Source organism: Protopterus annectens, chromosome 9.part0 (assembly GCF_019279795.1).
Source record: "Protopterus annectens isolate FY-2018-M chromosome 9.part0, PAN1.0, whole genome shotgun sequence".
Taxonomy (NCBI): Eukaryota; Metazoa; Chordata; order Ceratodontiformes; family Protopteridae; genus Protopterus; species Protopterus annectens.
The window spans coordinates 31,832,654-31,851,085 of NC_056743.1; the positions used below are offsets into that span (position 1 = coordinate 31,832,654).

The 18,432-nt window shown below is 44.3% G+C and overlaps 1 protein-coding gene across 1 annotated transcript in view; it reads left to right on the forward strand.

Moving 5' to 3' along the window:
• The window catches only part of CCHR9.PART0H11orf49 (chromosome chr9.part0 C11orf49 homolog), a 2,558,117-nt gene that overhangs the window by 1,217,407 nt on the left and 1,322,278 nt on the right, over positions 1-18,432 (forward strand). The gene's annotated exons all lie outside the window — the stretch shown is intronic.

An 18,432-nucleotide genomic window follows, 5' to 3' on the forward strand; every position in this document is an offset into this window, starting at 1 on the left:
CTCCACTAACTCAATGAGGAATTAAACCCACAGCTAGGACAGCTGTTTAATCAAAGTCTTACCTCTGGATACGTACCCAGGGAGTGGCGCACTGCAACTGTGGTCCCACTTCACAAAGGCGGTGCCTCCACCGACCCTGGAAATTACCGGCCCATTAGCTTGACAAGCCTCATCTGCAAAGCCATGGAGAGGATCATAATGGACCTCATAAATAAAGACATAGGGAATTTGCAGACTTTGGATCCAACCCAGTTTGGCTTTGTCAAAGGCAGATCATGCCTTTTAAACTTGGTTGACTTCTTGAAACAGTCACCAAAGCCATTGGCGAGGAAAGGCAGTCCATACAGCCTACCTCGATCTGGCTAAGGCCTTCGATACAATACCCCACTCGGGTATCATTGAAAAACTCATCAGCTTAAATGTTAACCCATACATCACAAGATGGGTTGCAAACTGGCTGAGTGACAGAACCCACAGGGTCAGAGTTGCTGGCGCCATGTCAGACTCAAAGCCTGTCACAAGTGGTGTCCCACAGGGCTCAGTCCTGGGCCCACTCTTGTTTGGCATCTACTTTTCCAAGTACAAGCAAACACAGGAGGGTTATGGCTGACAAAGTTTGCAGATGACTGCAAACTGGGCGCCATAGTAGAAAACACATCTGACACAGATATCCTTCAGAAGGGTCTCACAGAAACGGATAACTGGTGCCAGAGCCACGGCCTGAAGTTAAATGCCAAAAAATGCATAGTCATACCCTTTGGGAAAAACAAGGTTACCCCTAGCAACCAAATAGGTGGCAATCCACTGAGCACAGAAGAAGTTATCAGGGACCTGGGGACCCAGGTTGATAGTAGTCTGTCATTCGACACCCATGTAGCTAAAGTAGTTAGGAAGACCTTCTACATTGCCCACCTTATCATGAAGGGATTCTCATCTAGATCAAGGGAGGTCATAGTCTCCCTTTACTCATCACTCATCAGACCAATGATTGAGTACAATGCCCCATTCGGGATGTATCTGACCCGACACTTGCAGCAGCTGGAGAGGCCACAAAAGTTCCTCACCAAAAGGATAAAGGGTCTCAAAAATCTGTCCTATGCTGCCCGACTGAAAGAACTCCAGCTCTATTCAGTCGCACCTTGCTCAGAGGTGACCTTTGCCTAACATACAAGGCCATGTCAAACCCAGATTTGATGAATATGCTTCACCTCAAAAAATCTAGATCCATCAGAGCCACAAGGGTGGGAGACTTAAACCTCGACACGGCTATTAATAGGACGTGCTGGAGGGATAGATTCATCACCCAAAGACTCCCTATGCTGTGGAACAAAATCCCGGTACATGTGAGGCAGAGCACCTCGCTGGCCTTGTTCAAGAGAAATCTTGACCAATGGATGGGAGATCGCAGATATACCCCAGGGATTACCTCAGTGTCACTGCTCGACAGAGGCACAGCAAAATAATGGGTATAGTTCCCCATACTAAAGGGAAGCCACAAAACGATGGGCTAGGCTTGTAAATGCCCTCGGGCAGATAGCCTAGTATGAACCTATGTCGGGTGAGATACATCCCGAATGGGGCATTGTACTCGATCATTGGTCTGATAAGTGAAGAGTACAGAGGAACAATAACCTCACTAGATCTGGATGTGAATCCCTTCATGATCAGGTGGGCAATGTAGAAGGTCTTTCTAACCACTTTAGCAATGTGAGTGTCAAAAGAAAGGCCACTGTCAACCTGGGTCCCCAGGTCCCTGATAACCTCTTCTGTGCTTAGTGGATTGCCACCTATATGGTAGCTTGGGGTTACCTTGTTTTTCCCGAAGGGTATGACTATACATTTTTTGGCGTTTAACTTCAGGCCATGGCTCTGGCACCAGCTATCTGTTTCCGTGAGTCCCTTCTGAAGGATATCCGTGTCTGATGCACTTTCCACTATGGCCAGTTTGCAGTCATCTGCAAACTTTGTCAGCAAAGTCCTCCTATGTTGGCCTGTACTTCTGAGAAGTAGATGCCAAACAATAGGGGCCAAGGACCGAGCCTGTGGGACACCACTTGTGACCGCTTGGAGTCTGACACAGCCAGCAACTCTAACCCTGTGGGTTCTGTCCTTAAGCCAGTTTGCAACCCATCTTGTGACATATGGGTTTACATTTAAGCTGGTAAGTTTTTCTACAATACCCGAGTGGGGTATTGTGTCGAAAGCCTTTGCAAGGTCAAGGAAGGCTGTATGGACTGCCTTTCCCTCATCAATGGCCTTGGTGACTGTTTCGAAGAAGTCGACCAAGTTCAAAAGGCATGATCTTCCCTTGACAAAGCCAAACTGGGTCGGGTCCAATATATGCAAGTCCCCTATATCTTTGTTTATGAGCTCCATTATGATCCTCTCCATAGCTTTGCAGACTAGACTTGTTAAGCTTATGGGGCGGTAGTTACCAGGGTCCGTAGAGGTGCCGCCTTTGTGGAGTGGGACAACAGTTGCCGTACGCCACTCCTTGGGCACGTATCCTGTGGTAAGGCTGAGATTAAACAGCTGCCTTATGTGCGGGTTTAATTCCTCATTTAGCTCGTGTACCACACAGCCGGGGACACCATCCGGTCCCATTGATGCTGTGTTTTTAGCTTTAGAGAGAGCAGCTTTCACCTGCGCATTTGAGATGTCCGGGAGGCTACACTCGGCTGGGATAGTTATCTCTCCTTTAGGGGGGAGAGGGGGGTGAAGTTTGCACTGAACCTGTCTGCCAGTATGTTGGCAATGTCTGTGGGTTCAGTGACTTTTGTATCATTTTGGACTAATTCTGAGCATATCTGGGAGTTTCCACCCAGGTTCCTAACATAGCTGAAAAAGGCCTTATGACTGTCCTTTGAATCCATGGCAATTTTTCTCTCAAAATTGGCCTTAGTTGATTTTATGAGTGCTCGTATTTTTTACTAATAATGATCAGGGGTGACTTCCCTTTATGGATTTTGTTCTATCATGTAATAGCTTTCTCCTCTTATTGTAAAGTTTGTTAATGGCTGGGGTCCACTAGACTGGACGTTTGCCCTTTGTGGAAAGAGTCTTGGTTTTATTTGGGATTGCCTGATCCATGCAGTCCTGGAGGTGTTCATAGAAGGCATTTGTAAGGGCTTCCGCAGCTTGGGTTGTGGTTTCCACTGGCTCAGGGGCCTTGAAGGATACCACACCAGTCTTGAGTAGTGTGAAGTTTGCTTTAGAGAAGTTCTTCACTATGGTCTTTTTGTTTGGGGTGGGGGATGTGGTTTTCCAGTGAGATTAGTTTATGATCAGATCTCACCAATGAGGATATACTTCGGTGTGGAGCATTTTGTCCCCATGTTTGTGACAATGAGATCGAGTATATTTTCTCCTCTCGTGGAACAGTGACTAGCTGTTCCATGGCATTTGAATTTATGAACTCCAGGAACCGTTGGGCTAGAAAGTTAGGGCTTGAGTAATGTTCCCAGTCTATATTCGGTAGTTGAAGTCACCCAATATGATGGTGTTTGGAGATACATTTATACCCTCCAGTGTCTTCAGGAAGGCTGTGTGGGGTTCCTGAGTTTGAGAGGGTGGCCTGTAGCATGCTACAATTTGTAGAGCAGTTTTGCCTATGGTTAGTTGCACCTGGATGGTTTCGAGCCCGTCGTTGCCACCAACCTGGAGGTGTGGGTATCCTTTATGAATATGGATACACCTCCTTTTGTGGTGTGGTCCGGGTTTTGGGGCCGGAATGCATGATATGAGGTAAAACCTAATAGTGCCGGGGTGCTCTCTGGAGCCTTGAACCAGGTTTCAGTTACAGCACAGACATCGATGTTCTCCATACTGAGAAGGGCCTCGAGTGCGTGCATTTTGAGATTTAGACTTCTGGCATTGAGCAGCATTACCCTCAGTTTCTTCCCATTTTGTTTTCTAGGGTGGTAGGTTTAGAATTTGAGCCTTGCCTAAAAAAGGCACCATGGGGGTGGCAGGAGCCTTAGCCAATATCCGGAATCCCAGGGGTGACAGGTGCAAGCCGTCCCTTGCGAAGCAGCGTGGCTTGTCAAGCATGTCATCCCAGGCAGACAGACACTGGATCCCCTTTGAATGACACCAGACATTAAGCCAATTGTTAAAGCTGATCATCTTGTCTCTATATTGTGGCATCATTCTTGGTGAAGGAAGGATACTGCTCAGGGTTAGGGTCATACCTGCCTGGGCTACATAATCAGAGAGCTCCTCTATGTCTCTTTTCATGTAGTCCAGGGAGGTACGTCTCAGGTCGTTCACACCAGCATGGACACCAATTTAGAAAGATTTATAAAGTCTTGGAAATCAGAAATGATGAAATCATTATTTGTTAGTTACATTAGAGTGTGGAATAACAATATAAGTTCATAAGTGGTTTGACAGTGTTCAGGCCTATTGGCCACCCAGGAATACTGATTCCTTTATGTAAGGTACATACAGTTTGTTCATCCAGCAGACCAGTGATTTCCTAAAAGTCATTAAAACATTAATGGGAATATACCATAATATAACAACTTTGTTAATAATGTATCAAGATTTTGTTTTGGGCTTAAATACGTGCATATGGAAATTTATAGAGTTAAGTCTTAAGGTCTTATCATAGCTAAAACCTACTTATCTTTTCAACCATTTACTACAGGTATCCCTCAGGGCTCTATCCTGGGTTTTCTCTTATTTAATCCATTTATTAATGACCTCCACACCTCCAGTCACCATGCAGGTTCACCCAGTATGCAGCTGACTCAACATTAATATGTGCAGCCTCAAGAATAAATAAACTCCAAGCCATTACCCTAAAATCTTTCTCCTGTTTAAAAACCTGGCTCAAAGAATCAAACCTACTACTCAACCCCAAGAGAACTAAGTTAAAGCTTTCTACCTCAAAAAAGTTTCCAGATTCAAAAGCAACCTTTTATCATAAAGTCATCAAGTAATACTGCCATTGAAACTATATCACACAGTAAACTTCTAGGCATTATAATAGATGAGTCTCACATATGAGCAGCATGTACTGCACACTGTTAAATATACACACCAGAAACTAGGCTCCTTTTGTAGGATCAGTGGATTCCTTACAGATACTGCAAGAAAAACTCTAGCCACCGCCTTCTTGTTGGCAGCTCTCTTATATGCCACTCCTATCCTAACAAACTTAAACAATACTCAGAGAAAGAAAATAACCTCCTGCTACAATAAAATAGCAAAATTTGCCACCAGTCTCCCTCATAGGACCCACGACTGTCATAGCTTAAAGCAAATACATATTCACAACTAACTAAAGCACACAGACTCATTCATCATCCAGAAAAAAATGTCCTGCACTCCAAAACTTATTATTGCCCTACTGTCCAGCAAGGGACCTCTGCTCAGTTAACAAATTCTTATTACTTACAAATAAGTCAAATAATTTTGCAGGAGACTTGCTGTACTCCCAGTACATTACAAAACCCTGGAATAGTAACCCCACACAAATAGAACTGTCCAGCAAACTCAGTAGTTTTAAACAACTGCTTAAACATCTTAACCAATCCTGGTCCTGCACATGCTCATCCCAAGGTTAAGACTTTGTGTTCACCATACAATACTCTCCAAATGCTCTGTTTAAACAGAATACTCTCAACCTTTCACTGAAATGACAAAACAGTTTTTATAGGATAAGAGGATCATAGAGTCAAACGATCATAGGAGATTACTAGGCTATCTACCCAGAGATAATTTTAAGCCTAGCAGTTTTATCCCAATGTAGTACCATGGAAATGCTAGTCACTACTCAAGATTGCATTTAGTGATGACTTCCTATGTCCAGGAGGGTTGTGGGTGCTATCCCCGGTAAGAATTTATGGTGCCACATCCACTCATCCAGGTTCCTCTTGAACAGTGTCATAGAAGTGCACTGTTTCACATGAATTTGTAGCATGTTCCAAAGATGTGGCAGTCACTGGGAGATAAATCTGTCCCTCCAGCATGTCCAATTTAAGTCAAAGGCCATATTTAAATCCCAGGAATGGGTAGCCCTACTCCCATTTGATTTTCTGATTCATTAGGTTTGAGTCTTAGATTGCCCTGTAGGTAAGGCATAAGTCTCCCCTAAGAAGTCTATACAATATAGAGTATAGTGACAGGGACTTTAGTCTGTCTGTATAAGGCACATGCTGAAGTCCCCTGGATTTTCTTTGTTAGAAACCTTTGAGGTCTCTCCATTTGCTGTAGGTGCTTTGTACAGTACATGCCGAATGGGGCATTGTACTCAATTATGAGCTGGATTAGTGCTGAGTATAGAGGGGTTATAACTTCTTTTGCTCTTGAGGCAATGTCTTTACTAATCATATGTACTATGTAAAAAGCCTTTCTTACTACAGTAGACACAGGGTGGTCGAAGCTAAGGTTGCAGTCAACTTGTGATCCCAGGTCCCTTACCATTTTGTGGGTACTTAAGGTATTGTTGATGATTTGATAGTGTGAAAGGACATTATTTGTGCCAAAGGGAATGATGAATGAAGATGCATTTCTTTCCATTCAGTTTGAGACTGTGACTAATAAACCATTTGTTGGTCTGCATGAGACCCTCCTGCAGTATACTGATGTCATTTGGGGATTCGGTGATTGCACCTAGTTTGCAGTCATGTGAAAAATTGGTCAGCCGCAACCCCTTAACTTTGACCTGAACTTCTCAGAAGCATATACCAAACAGTATGGGGCCCAGCACTGACCCTTGTGGCACATCACTTGTAACAGGTCTGCTGATTGATGTGGAGTCGCCCACTTTGATAGTGTGCGTCCGGTTTGTGAGCCAGTTGGCAACCCATCTCACAACAAAGGGGTTTATATTCAGTTTGCTAAGTTTATTGGTAATGCCTGAATATGGAATTGTGTCGAAAGCCTTTGCCAAGTTGAGGTATGCTGTGTGTACAGATTTACCCTCTTCAGTGGCCCTGATCACATTTAAAAATTAAGTCCACCAGATTTACCAGGCAGGATCTGCCCTTGATGAAGCCTAATTGGGTAGGATCCAAGGTTTGGAGGTCACCTATGTCTTTATGCATGAGGTTCATAAAGATACATTCCATGGCCTTACAGATGAGACTGGTCAGGGTTATGGGTCGGTAATTCTCCTGGTCTGTTGCTAGGCCACCTTTGTGGAGGGGAATAAGTGTTGCTGGTCTGCATTCCACAGGAACAAAGCCTGTGGTTCGGCTATGATTGAAAAGGGTATTTAATGGTGATGCTAGGTCATGTTTTAGCCTGTTTAGAAGACAGCCTGGGATGTTGTATGGTCCCATAGAGGCTTTGTATTTTGCCTTGGACAAAGCTTTGAGGATATGCTCTTCAGATATGTAGGGTGGGGGGAAGGTTTGTGATAAGTTAGGAGGGGATAAGGGAGTGAAATATTCACCACCCGTATCCACTAGCAGGTTTGCTATCTCCTTGGGGGTCAGTATGTGTGATACTGTTTGTCACTAGTTCTGCACATGCTTGGGTCCTACATTTTAGGCTACGTACATAGTTGTAAAAGGCCTTATGGTTATCCTTGGCTGTACTTGCCAATTATCCTTCAAAGGAGCCCTTAGAGGATTTGACAAGTTGTCTTATTTGCCTGCTGAGGCAGAAGAGGGTGCTTTTCCATTGTTGGGGCCTTGCCTTTGTTTTTTCGGATAGCAACTTTTTGCATTTAGTGTAAAGTTTGCTGATGCTGGATGTCCACCATAGCAGCTTGTGTTTTCGTGGGGCTTTAGCTTTGTTTCTTTTTGGTGCAGACAGGTTTATACTCTTATGCAAGTGATTGTGCAGGGCGTTAGTGTAAGCTTTGGTGTAGTTACCACTTCCAGCTTGGGGTGGGGCTTGGAATGCATTTATACCTTCACCTAGGAGGGTATAGTTTCCCTTGGTGAAGTTTTTTAGTCTGATTTCACCCTTTGTGAGTTCAGGTGTTAGTGCCAGCTTGTAGGTGACTGCTTTGTGGTCAGTTTTAACTAATGAGGGTCTGCCAGTTTCAGCAGTGCATCTGTTTGACATGTTGGCAAGGAGCAGATCCACAATGTTTGTCCCTCTTGTTTGGGTATGAACATTTTGTTCCAGTGCATTTGAATTAAAAAAGACAAGGAACAATGTTAAGTTGTCAATCTCGCCTTCATTCTTGCTGGATGGGTTCGGAGCCGACCCTCGGCTCCGACTCAGCCTATACTAAAGCTCGAGAGCTATTTATACTGGCTCAAGGCTACCCTATGTCCCACGATGCTAGGCGCTAACTACCCAGATCTCATTTGCCGCTTACAGCTGCAAGGTGCGTTTATTACCGGCTCTACAGGTTAGAAGTTATAATTCTAAAATTTCTATCTTTTAGTCAGATTTTTAGTTAGTTTTTAGTTATCGACCATCGCATTAGCTTCCCTTCATAGCTAATCCCCCTTCCGGTCCCTTTTAATCTTTTTCCTAACCTCCTTTAGTTATAAGGTTACGCCTTTGGGCCTATTCTGCTCTTAACTTGTCAGTTTAATTTTTGTGTGACTGACTTAGCTGTTTTAAAGGGTGTCTGTGTGTGTGTGTGTGTGTGTATTTTCTGTACTTTAGGATGACAAAAGACACCAGGGTCTCAGGCTTCAAGAAGTGTGACTCGTGCTGTCAGAAAATGTCGCTGACAGATGGTCACACTTCTTGAGTTTATTGCCTGGGCCCTCTGCACCCGCAGGACTCTTGTTCAGTCTGTCATGCGTTCAGTCCAAGAGTCCTGCAGGAACACAGGAATAAGTTAATTTTGAGGGGCTTGTTAAAGCCTGAAGGTTCCCCGACCAAGTCATTGTCGGGGAAGCCTTCGAAGCCATCTAAGCCGTCGGCTCTGAGCTCAGAGCCTTTGACTGGTGGTGCTCTGACTGCTGTCACATCGGCTCCGGCTGGAGCCGATGTTTCCAAGACACAGTCTTCATCATCGGCTCTGGCTGGAGTCGAAGTTCCTCAAATTCAGGCTTCTACATCGGCTCGAACCGGAGCCGATGATTCTAGGACTCAGTCGGCGCCGATAGTGGTGTCAGCGCCATCTGCTAGCCGTAAAAGGTCCAGATCTCCGTCCTTGGAATCTGTTCACTTGGCTCCGAGGTCTCCCTTACTCTTGGAGCGGAATCATCGAACCCATTCTTCCAGGTCTTCCAGGCTTTCGGACCACGACCTCGAGAGGGTGGTTAGTAGATTTCTTAAGTCTCAGGCACTAGCCGAAATGCTCCATAGCCCTTCTCAACAGACAGTGGCTATCCCCACCCCATCTTCGATTCCTCCTCCGACTCTTCCTCTGAGTTCGGAGCCGGAGCTTGTCAGAGCCGATACCTCACCTTTCGGCTCCGTCGTCGGCTCTGGTCTCTTCCATGGTCCCATCCTTGGAGGGATCCGGGCGCATGGACTTTCTCATCGGCTCCGATGGGGCGAGTGGCATCGGACCCTTGTCCGACCCCATTCTCCCTCTCGGAGCTTCGGCGCTGGTAAGTTCGGCCCCGACATCGGCTTCGGAACCGTCCCTCTCAGTGCCGGGAGGGGTCCTTATCTCTTCGTAGCGAGGACCTTCTACCCTGCCTGATAGGGGCACCTTCGAAGTCATGAGGAGCGTGCTGGCCCCTGTGCCTGCTCCATGGTCGGCTCCCTCAGCTTCTCGCTCTGTAGTGCCTGCTGCGGTCTCTACTCACCCTCTCTTTCCTGACCGTAGAGATCCAACGCCCCAGATTTCCCCATTGGGAATATCCTCCTCTTCCGAGGTTTCCCCTGATCCATCAGGGGAACCCCCTTGGAAGAGAAAATGTAAGAGGAAGCATGTGGACCCCCCTGAGTCCATTACATTGGATACTGACTTGGATGAGTCGGAAGGGTCCCCACGGTCCCCCTCTGAGGATGTCTCCTTTTCAGACATCCTTGAAATCCTGAAGCAGAGAGGGAACTGGTCTACCCTTAATCCTTCCGAGGATGAGTCGGTTTACCTAGAAGCTTTTGGCTCTCGCCCTTCCACCTCCTGGGTGTCTCCGCCCTTTGACCCCCCTCATGGAAGTGGTGGCGCGGAAGGCGTGGACAGCCCCTGATATGATGGAACCTACCCCACGGAGGCCTTCCAAATTCATAACAGCCCCTTCGGACAAACAGTTTTTAGCCAAGGGTGTCCCGGTTGATGCCATGGTGGTGGCTGCAGCCACTAAGAAGGAACTGGCTGATCCTTCAGTACCTGTCCATCCTCCTAACAAGGAGTCTAGGACTATGGATAGGTACGGCAAGCGGATGTTTTCTTCAGCGACCTTTATCATGCGGTCGCTGAATTATCTGTGCCACTTCACCTGGCTTCAAAGAGACATGCTCAAAGAAGTGGGTGAGGTCTTACAGGATCCAACAGCTGTGGGGTCTCAAGACAAAATAAACTCCCAGCTGGCAACCCTGAATTCCATTGTTAACTCCTCCATGCGGCTTATTTCCTATGTGGCCGATGGGGAGAGTAGGGCTGCAGGCACAGGCGTTGTCTTAAGACGTCACACCTGGATGCAGCTTTGTAACTTTGCAGACCCCTTTAAGGCATCCTTCACTAACTCCCCCTTTGACGGTTCAGCTTTGTTTGGACCTCAGGTGAAGGATACTTTGACCCGATGCGAGCAAGAAGGCAAGACTCTCTCTGCCGTGGGAGTCCGTTTTTCCACCCCGTCTAGACCATACCCTAAGGGTCAGAAGGGTGGGAAGATGCTGTTCAGTAAACCACAAGAGGTTGCGCCTGACGCAAGAGGTCAGTTCCCCTATAGAGGCGGGGGGGGACAATAACAGATGCCGCCCTAGGGGCAGAGGAGGTCCGCAAAATCAGGGTAGCAGAGAGTCTCTTTCTGACAAACCCTTCCAGCATCCCTGAGAAGCTGCCCGACTGTCCGCCTTCGGAGGCAGTCGGGGGAAGGTTATCACTGTACCCAGAAGCCTGGCTTTCACTCACCCAAGACAAATGGGTACAGTCGATCATATCCGAGGGTTACAAAATTCCCTTTATCCACACCCCAACTCAGCCAAAAGGACCCCTTCCAGACGTTCCACCCAGTCTAAGGGAACAAGCAGTACTAGAAATATCAAAACTGCTAACAAAAAGAGCCATCCACCAGTCCCAGCAGATCAACAAGGATCCGGAATCTACTCCAAGTTCTTTTTGGTACCAAAAAAGACAGGGGACTGGAGACCCATATTGGATCTCAGCCGACTAAACAAGTCTGTAAGAAGAACGAAGTTCCGGATGGTCACGCTACAGTCCATTCTACCCTTTCTGGGTCAGGACAATTAGATGTGCTCAGTAGACTTTCAGGATGCGTACTACCATATCAAGATGCACAGGTGCTCCAGGAGGTTTGTCCGCTTCCGGCTGGGAGCCAGTCATTATCAGTTCAGAGCCCTGCCCTTTGGTCTCACTACAGCCCCCCCGAGTGTTCACCAAATGCATGGCAGCGGTCATGGCTCCTCTGAGGCGTCAAGGATTCCAGGTGTTTCCATACCTAGACGACTGGCTCCTCACTGCCACCACCAGGTGTCAACTTCTCCTCTCCAGAGATTACACCATTCATACTTGCAAAGATCTAGGTATCTCCATAAATTTCGAAAAGTCTGCCTTGTCGCCTTGTCAGTCTATTACCTTCATAGGCGCCACCCTGGACACAGTCCGGCTTTCCGCAAAACTAACCGAACAAAGAGTTCTAGATATTCGCAGGCATGTTCACATCCTTCTTCAGAACAACAAAATCCAAGCCAGGTTTGTCCTGAAGGTATTATGTCTCATGGCGGCAGCCATTACTCTACTTCCCCTAGCTCGCTTTCATATGCGGATCCTTCAACGGATGCTCTTTTCCCAGTGGTCCTTTCAACAACTTCCAATGTCACACAACATTTTAATAACCCTGTCTTGCAAGAAACACCTTTCTTGGTGGATGGTCTCCCCTCAAGTCCTTCAGGGCAGACCATTTGTTCCTTCTCCCCCGGTTGCCACGGTGACAACGGAAGCCTCCCTGATTGGGTGGGGGGGGGCATTTTCAGGGCAGGACGGTCCAGGGCACATGGCAACCTTTCGAGTGCCACCTGCACATAAATGTCTTGGAGATGAGAGTGGTACTTTTAGCGTTGCAAGCCCTTCAGTACTCTCTTCCTATCGGGACTATTGCAGTTCAGATGGACAATATGTCTGTAGTGTGGTACATCAACAAGCAGGGTGGAACCAAGTCCTATCCCTTATGTCGAGAGGCTCTCAGACTTTGGCAGTGGGCGATCTCCTCTCAGCGGTTTCTGATAGCAACGCACATCCCCGACAAGTCCAACATCATAATGGACAGGTTGAGCAGAGCCATTCTCATGCCACATGAGTGGTCACTCAAACAAGCAGTAGTGGAAGAAATTTTTCAGAGATGGGGTCGACCTTGCTGCGACCTTTTTGCAACACCTCAAAACAGCAAGTGCCATGACTTCTTCACTATCTTCCCGGCCACCCCCCTCAGAGACGCTCTAGTCCACGATTGGCCCCGGGGACTTCTGTATGCCTTTCCCCCCTTTCCATTAATCACTCAATTGATTCAGAAAGCTACTGCCGTGAGAGCCACCATGATCCTCATTGCTCCCTACTGGCCTCGTCAGATATGGTTTCCGTTCCTGCATTGTTACCTCTTGGGGCAGCCCTGGCATCTGGACCCAGTGCCAGATCTCTTGACCCATCAGTTGGGACAGCTGCACCACTCCCTCCAATCTCTCAACCTCACAGCTTGGTTGCTCCAATTCCAACCCTAGCCAGGCTTTCCCTTATTTCCCATTCCGTGTGTGACATACTTATAGCTTCCCTAAAGTCATTCACCAGGAGGATTTATGCCAGCAAGTGGAAGCGTTTTTCCTTCTGGGCAAGAGCTAGAAATATAGATCCTTTTACTGCCCCTATCCAATCAGTCCTAGACTTCCTAGCCAAATTGTTTCACTCAGGGTCTTCTTCCTCCACCATCAGAGTACAGTTAGCGGCTATTTCGAACTTTCATGCAGGCTTTTCGGACTCCAGTATCATGTCCCATAAGCTTTGTAAAACCTTTCTTAAAGGTATCTTTTTGCTTAAGCCCCCAATCAGGGACCCCCCACCGCAGTGGGACTTAAATTTGGTTCTAACCTCCTTGATTCTTCCCCCCTTTGAACCTGCGGCTTCCTGCTCCCTGAAATTGCTATCTTGGAAAACTCTTTTTCTGGTCACCATAACATCTGCGAGAAGAGTATCAGAACTTCAGGCCCTTTGCATCCGTCCACCTTATCTAGTTTTCCATAAAGACAGAGTGTCCCTCAGGATTAATCTGTCCTTTTTACCCAAGGTTTCTTCTGAGGCGAACCTAAACCAGACTATCGATCTTCCAGTTTTCTTCCCCAACTACTCCAACAGAGCGGAACAAAAACTGCATTTTCTGGACGTTCATTGTCAACTCCGTTACTATTTGGATAGAACCAAGCAAGCTAGGAAATCTGAGCAGCTCTTCCTATCTTATGCAGCAGGGAAGAAAGGCCTTGCAGTTTCCAAAGTAACCCTTTCCAGATGGCTGGCATCTGTGATCACTTTCATCTATCAGCTCAGACACCAAAAGCTACCGTCAAGGCCCAGGGCACACTCAACCAGAGCATTAGCCACCTCAATAGCTTTTCAGGCTAGATTACCAATAGATTCCATTTGTGCGGCAGCCACTTGGGCCTCTCCTCATACCTTTATCTCTCATTACAAATTAGACATGGCCTCCCGAAGCCGGGCTAATTTTGGTTCCACCGTTCTCAAGAGTCTGTTCCGATGAGCCACCCAGGGTGAAGGGGCTAGGGACACGGTCACATCCAGCAAGAATGAAGGTGAGATAGACAACTTAACATTGAGAAGTTATGTACCTACCATAATGTTCCATGTTAGTTGTCTTCTTCTCGCCTTCTTTCTTGCATCCCACCCCCCATCCCCCTAGCCTGGACAGACCTAAGGATCCTTGGGGATCTTCTTCTTTCCTCAGTTTGCCCCCTAGGCTATCCCTTTTGGTAGCTATAGGTCTAGGTGACTTTCGAGTGAGGTTTCCTCTCCTCCTTTTGTTGTAGAGCAGAACTGCTATGGTTTCAGCTATCAAACGAGATCTGGGTAGTTTGCGCCTAGCATTGTGGGACATAGGGTAGCCTCGAGCCGGTATAAATAGCTCTCGAGCTTTAGTATAGGCCGAGTTGGAGCCGAGGGTCGGCTCCGAACCCATCCAGCAAGAAAGAAGGCGAGAAGAAGACAACTAACATGGAACGTTATGGTAGGTACATAACTTCTCATTTTGTGCTAGTGAGTTGGGGCTAGCGTAGATTTCCCAGTTGATGGTGGGCTAATTGAAATCCCCCATAACCATAACCATTGCTGCCTGTACATTTCACTAAGATGCATGTGGGCTTTCTCTTTAGTAACTTCCACATCTGTAAAATATTGGAATGCATAAATGTACCTACTGCTTGTGTATGAATATAAATAGAAATGTAACTACTCTGTGTTTAACTGGAACTTAGCATAATACAATGTAAGCAAATGGAGATTTCTCCCCACGCCTCCAGTGAAAAATCGGGAAAGGCTGTTAGTCTAGCAACTTTCTAAGTTTATAAGAGCAATATTTAAAATCTGTTCATATTTTTGGGCCTTCATTCCCCGATCTTGTCAGGCATTGTCCATATTTCTTATACTAAGAGATTGAGAGCTATGTTTGTATATTAAACAATCCTTGCAAAACTGGATCATGAAAAATATTATGAGCTAGTATAAGCTTTCCACGGATGTATATATATATATATATATATATATATATATATATATATATATATGTGTGTGTGTAATTTTTGTGAAGAGTTCTTGAGTGTATGTATAAAATATGTTATATATAATAGGTCTTATTTAAGATTTATATGCTATTACAAGGCATTCTTTGTTTTTTGATAATATTTTTAAAACGTGATCCATCTTCTACAGAACCTTACTTTAGACGACTTTTGTATGGTGTCCAAAGGATGAATTTGAGGAGATCTTTCTATAGGCCTCCTTCCCTCAAAGGAACTGAAGAGAAATAGATAGGAGTTCTTACTAATCAGTTAGTAAAATACATGATACATTTTTCAGTTCTGATTAAACCTGTAGATGTAACCCAGTGCAACAGTGTATGCATATAAGCATTGAAAGTGCGGGAATCTTTTTCATTTTGCAACATAAATCCCATTTTCTAGTCAATGGAATATTTGTAAATCCAAAACTGTTTGTTTTTAAAAATTGTTGAAAAAGCATGTTAAAAAGTACAGGTCCTAAAATCAATTCATGTGGAAACCCTGAACATAAAGGTAGAAATGTTGACAGAGTATCTTTAAATTTAATACATTGCACTCTATTTCTGAAACACCCCATAATCCATCTCACTGTGTAGCTGTTTACATTTAATTTTATTAAGATTGATTCATTATATTAAAAGGTAAACTATTAAAAGCTTTAGAGAAACTCAGAAATATAACACCAGGAGATGCTACCTGCTGTATGGCTTCAGTTATTTGATCATAAAAACTAATTAAATTAATTAAAGTGGATCTTCCCTCTGTAAAGCCCTGCTGTTCTGTATCAGTAGCAGAATGATTAAGTACCATGTTTATATATTAGTTCAGTTAAACATTTCTCAAAACACTTTCCAAAAAATAATGTTAAATGTATTGACCTATAATTTTCAACAGAATCCCTCTCTTCTTTTTTATAGATTGGGGTTATATGTGAAAATTTCTGTTGATCAGGTACATATCCATATATTAATATATTGAATATTTTTTGTAAAACAGGGATTGCTGTGTGCTTGATGTTAAGCAATGGCATGTCAGGAATCAGACGTGCACCCCCATAGAAGATGTTTTAATTTTAACAAAGGCTTTTGATATTGATTTATTAGAAAGTGTATGGCATGTGCCATCAACATAATTGGTTTATATAAACCTAGTGACCAAACGTTGTCACAGTAATTAGACACAAAGCAACTGTTAAGTCCATTAGATGTAATCCAGGGATCACACATATCTTTTATTTATTTTAAAGGCGTGAGTTACTTCTGTGTTATTATTAAATATATTTATAAAAAAAATGACGTCATTGACTAACTTAACTTCATATTTACTTCTTAAAGCTCTAACTTTAAATTGGCAGTCTGTACATGTTTAACTATAAAATATTTTCTTTGTTGTTATTGGGAATTTTTTTTATACCAATTAAACTTATAAGAAAACAAGGATAAGTGAATTGGAAAGACTACAGCGGAAATATATCAAAGACATACATGGATGTAAAAGTTATGACAGGCTAAAAAAAATCTGAACTTGTATGTTTCATATAGATATATAGGAGGAGACCTTATTCTGGTATATAGGGCATTTAGAGAAAACTACCTCTGGGAATGTTTGGGGTTATCAGAGGGTAGTAGAGAATTATCAGAAAACCAATGCAGAAGTTTATATCGGAATGAGAGATGTACTACTTTGTTCTCTGAGAGAGTAGCTGATTAGTGGACTAGAGTACCCAGTTATATTAAAGCATACACTACTTTGGGCATTTTTAAGAACAACTTGGATACTTATTATATTTATGACTGTTTTGTTATTTTGGCAGGCTAGAAAGGCATTGTTGCCCATGGCTGAAATATTTGAATGTATGCATGCATGTATGTATGTGTGGGCGCATGAGTGCAAGAGTGGAGGTAGAAGGATTAGAACTTGTAATTATAATTTCTGACAGTGAGCCTTTCATACAGATGGGGGGATTTATTTTTATTGCTCTGAATATAGGGATAAGGAATGTGTGAGCTTTCTTGTCAAGAATAGAAGCTTGCTTATTTTAGTATTTGTATGATCTTTGTTGTGGTTGAAATTTAGATTTGGGTCAGGCCAGAGACCATTTTGTGTGAATGTTTTTATTGTTTTTGTTTTAAACTGAGATGCTACATTAAAACGGAAAACAAGTTGAAAGGTAGCCCCCTCCCTTGCCTAGCTTCCTGTGGTTCCCAAGACCTAACAGCGGCCCATCAGGACCACAAAAGAAAACTAAACCAGAAGCCTCAACTCTTCTTAAAAGTCAGGGTAGCCCCCTCCCTTGCCTAGCTTCCTGTGGTTCCCAAGACCTAACAGCGGCCCATCAGGACCACAAAAGAAAACTAAACCAGAAGCCTCAACTCTTCTTAAAAATCAGGGTAGCCCCCTCCCTTGCCTAGCTTCCTGTGGTTCCCAAGACCTAACAGCGGCCCATCAGGACCACAAAAGAAAACTAAACCAGAAGCCTCAACTCTTCTTAAAAATCAGGGTAAACACAAAACATTAGTACCCTATTCAGAGAGAACTATACTGTCCTTGTCAAGAACCTGACACCCTATCTTGAAGACTTTAATAATACAAAGCCTGTAAAAAATTGCATCTTTATAAATTCAGCACTAGTAACTCCATTGTGTTGAGTTATACTACTGGAAACTGTTACCTTTAAGACCCTGCAAAGTCTCCTGGCGGTGTATAATTTGGTAATCTGAATGCTATTTAAGTATATGAAGGCAACTGAATCTATTTTAAAGGACCTGAATGTGTTTTACTGCTTATGTAAATGCTCAAATGTTACTGACTTACATTTAATGTCTTTACATCATAAACCATAAGCGACCTAATTCTGCAATCTTTTAAAGTAACTGGATGCTATTTTATGTACAAGAATGTGTTTTAAAGACTATGCAAAGGCCTGCACATGTTCCTGACTAACTCTAGGCATCTTTTAAGCATAATGCATTAGCGACCTAGAGCTGAACTCATTTAAAGTTATAATTTCAGTATCTGCTGTGTATTTAACTAAGCTGAAGTCATTAGATGCCATCTCATAGTATTTGAATGTTTCTCTTTAACTGCATACTTTATGGATTATGAAGGCATTTGAGTGTGTTTGTGGCTAAAAAGGATAGCTGTTTTAGCCTGCTAGTACTATTTTTCAACCTTATTAACACTAATACTCATATCTCTCTCCCTCACTTGTATCATAGGTAGCCCCCTCCCTTGCCTAGCTTCCTGTGGTTCCCAAGACCTAACAGCGGCCCATCAGGACCACAAAAGAAAACTAAACCAGAAGCCTCAACTCTTCTTAAAAATCAGGGTAAACACAAAACATTAGTACCCTATTCAGAGAGAACTATACTGTCCTTGTCAAGAACCTGACACCCTATCTTGAAGACTTTAATAATACAAAGCCTGTAAAAAATTGCATCTTTATAAATTCAGCACTAGTAACTCCATTGTGTTGAGTTATACTACTGGAAACTGTTACCTTTAAGACCCTGCAAAGTCTCCTGGCGGTGTAGGCCCCGCTCCGCTTCGCCCTCGCTTCGCTCGGGCTCCGCTCCCCTCCCTGCCCCCTTATCCCACCCG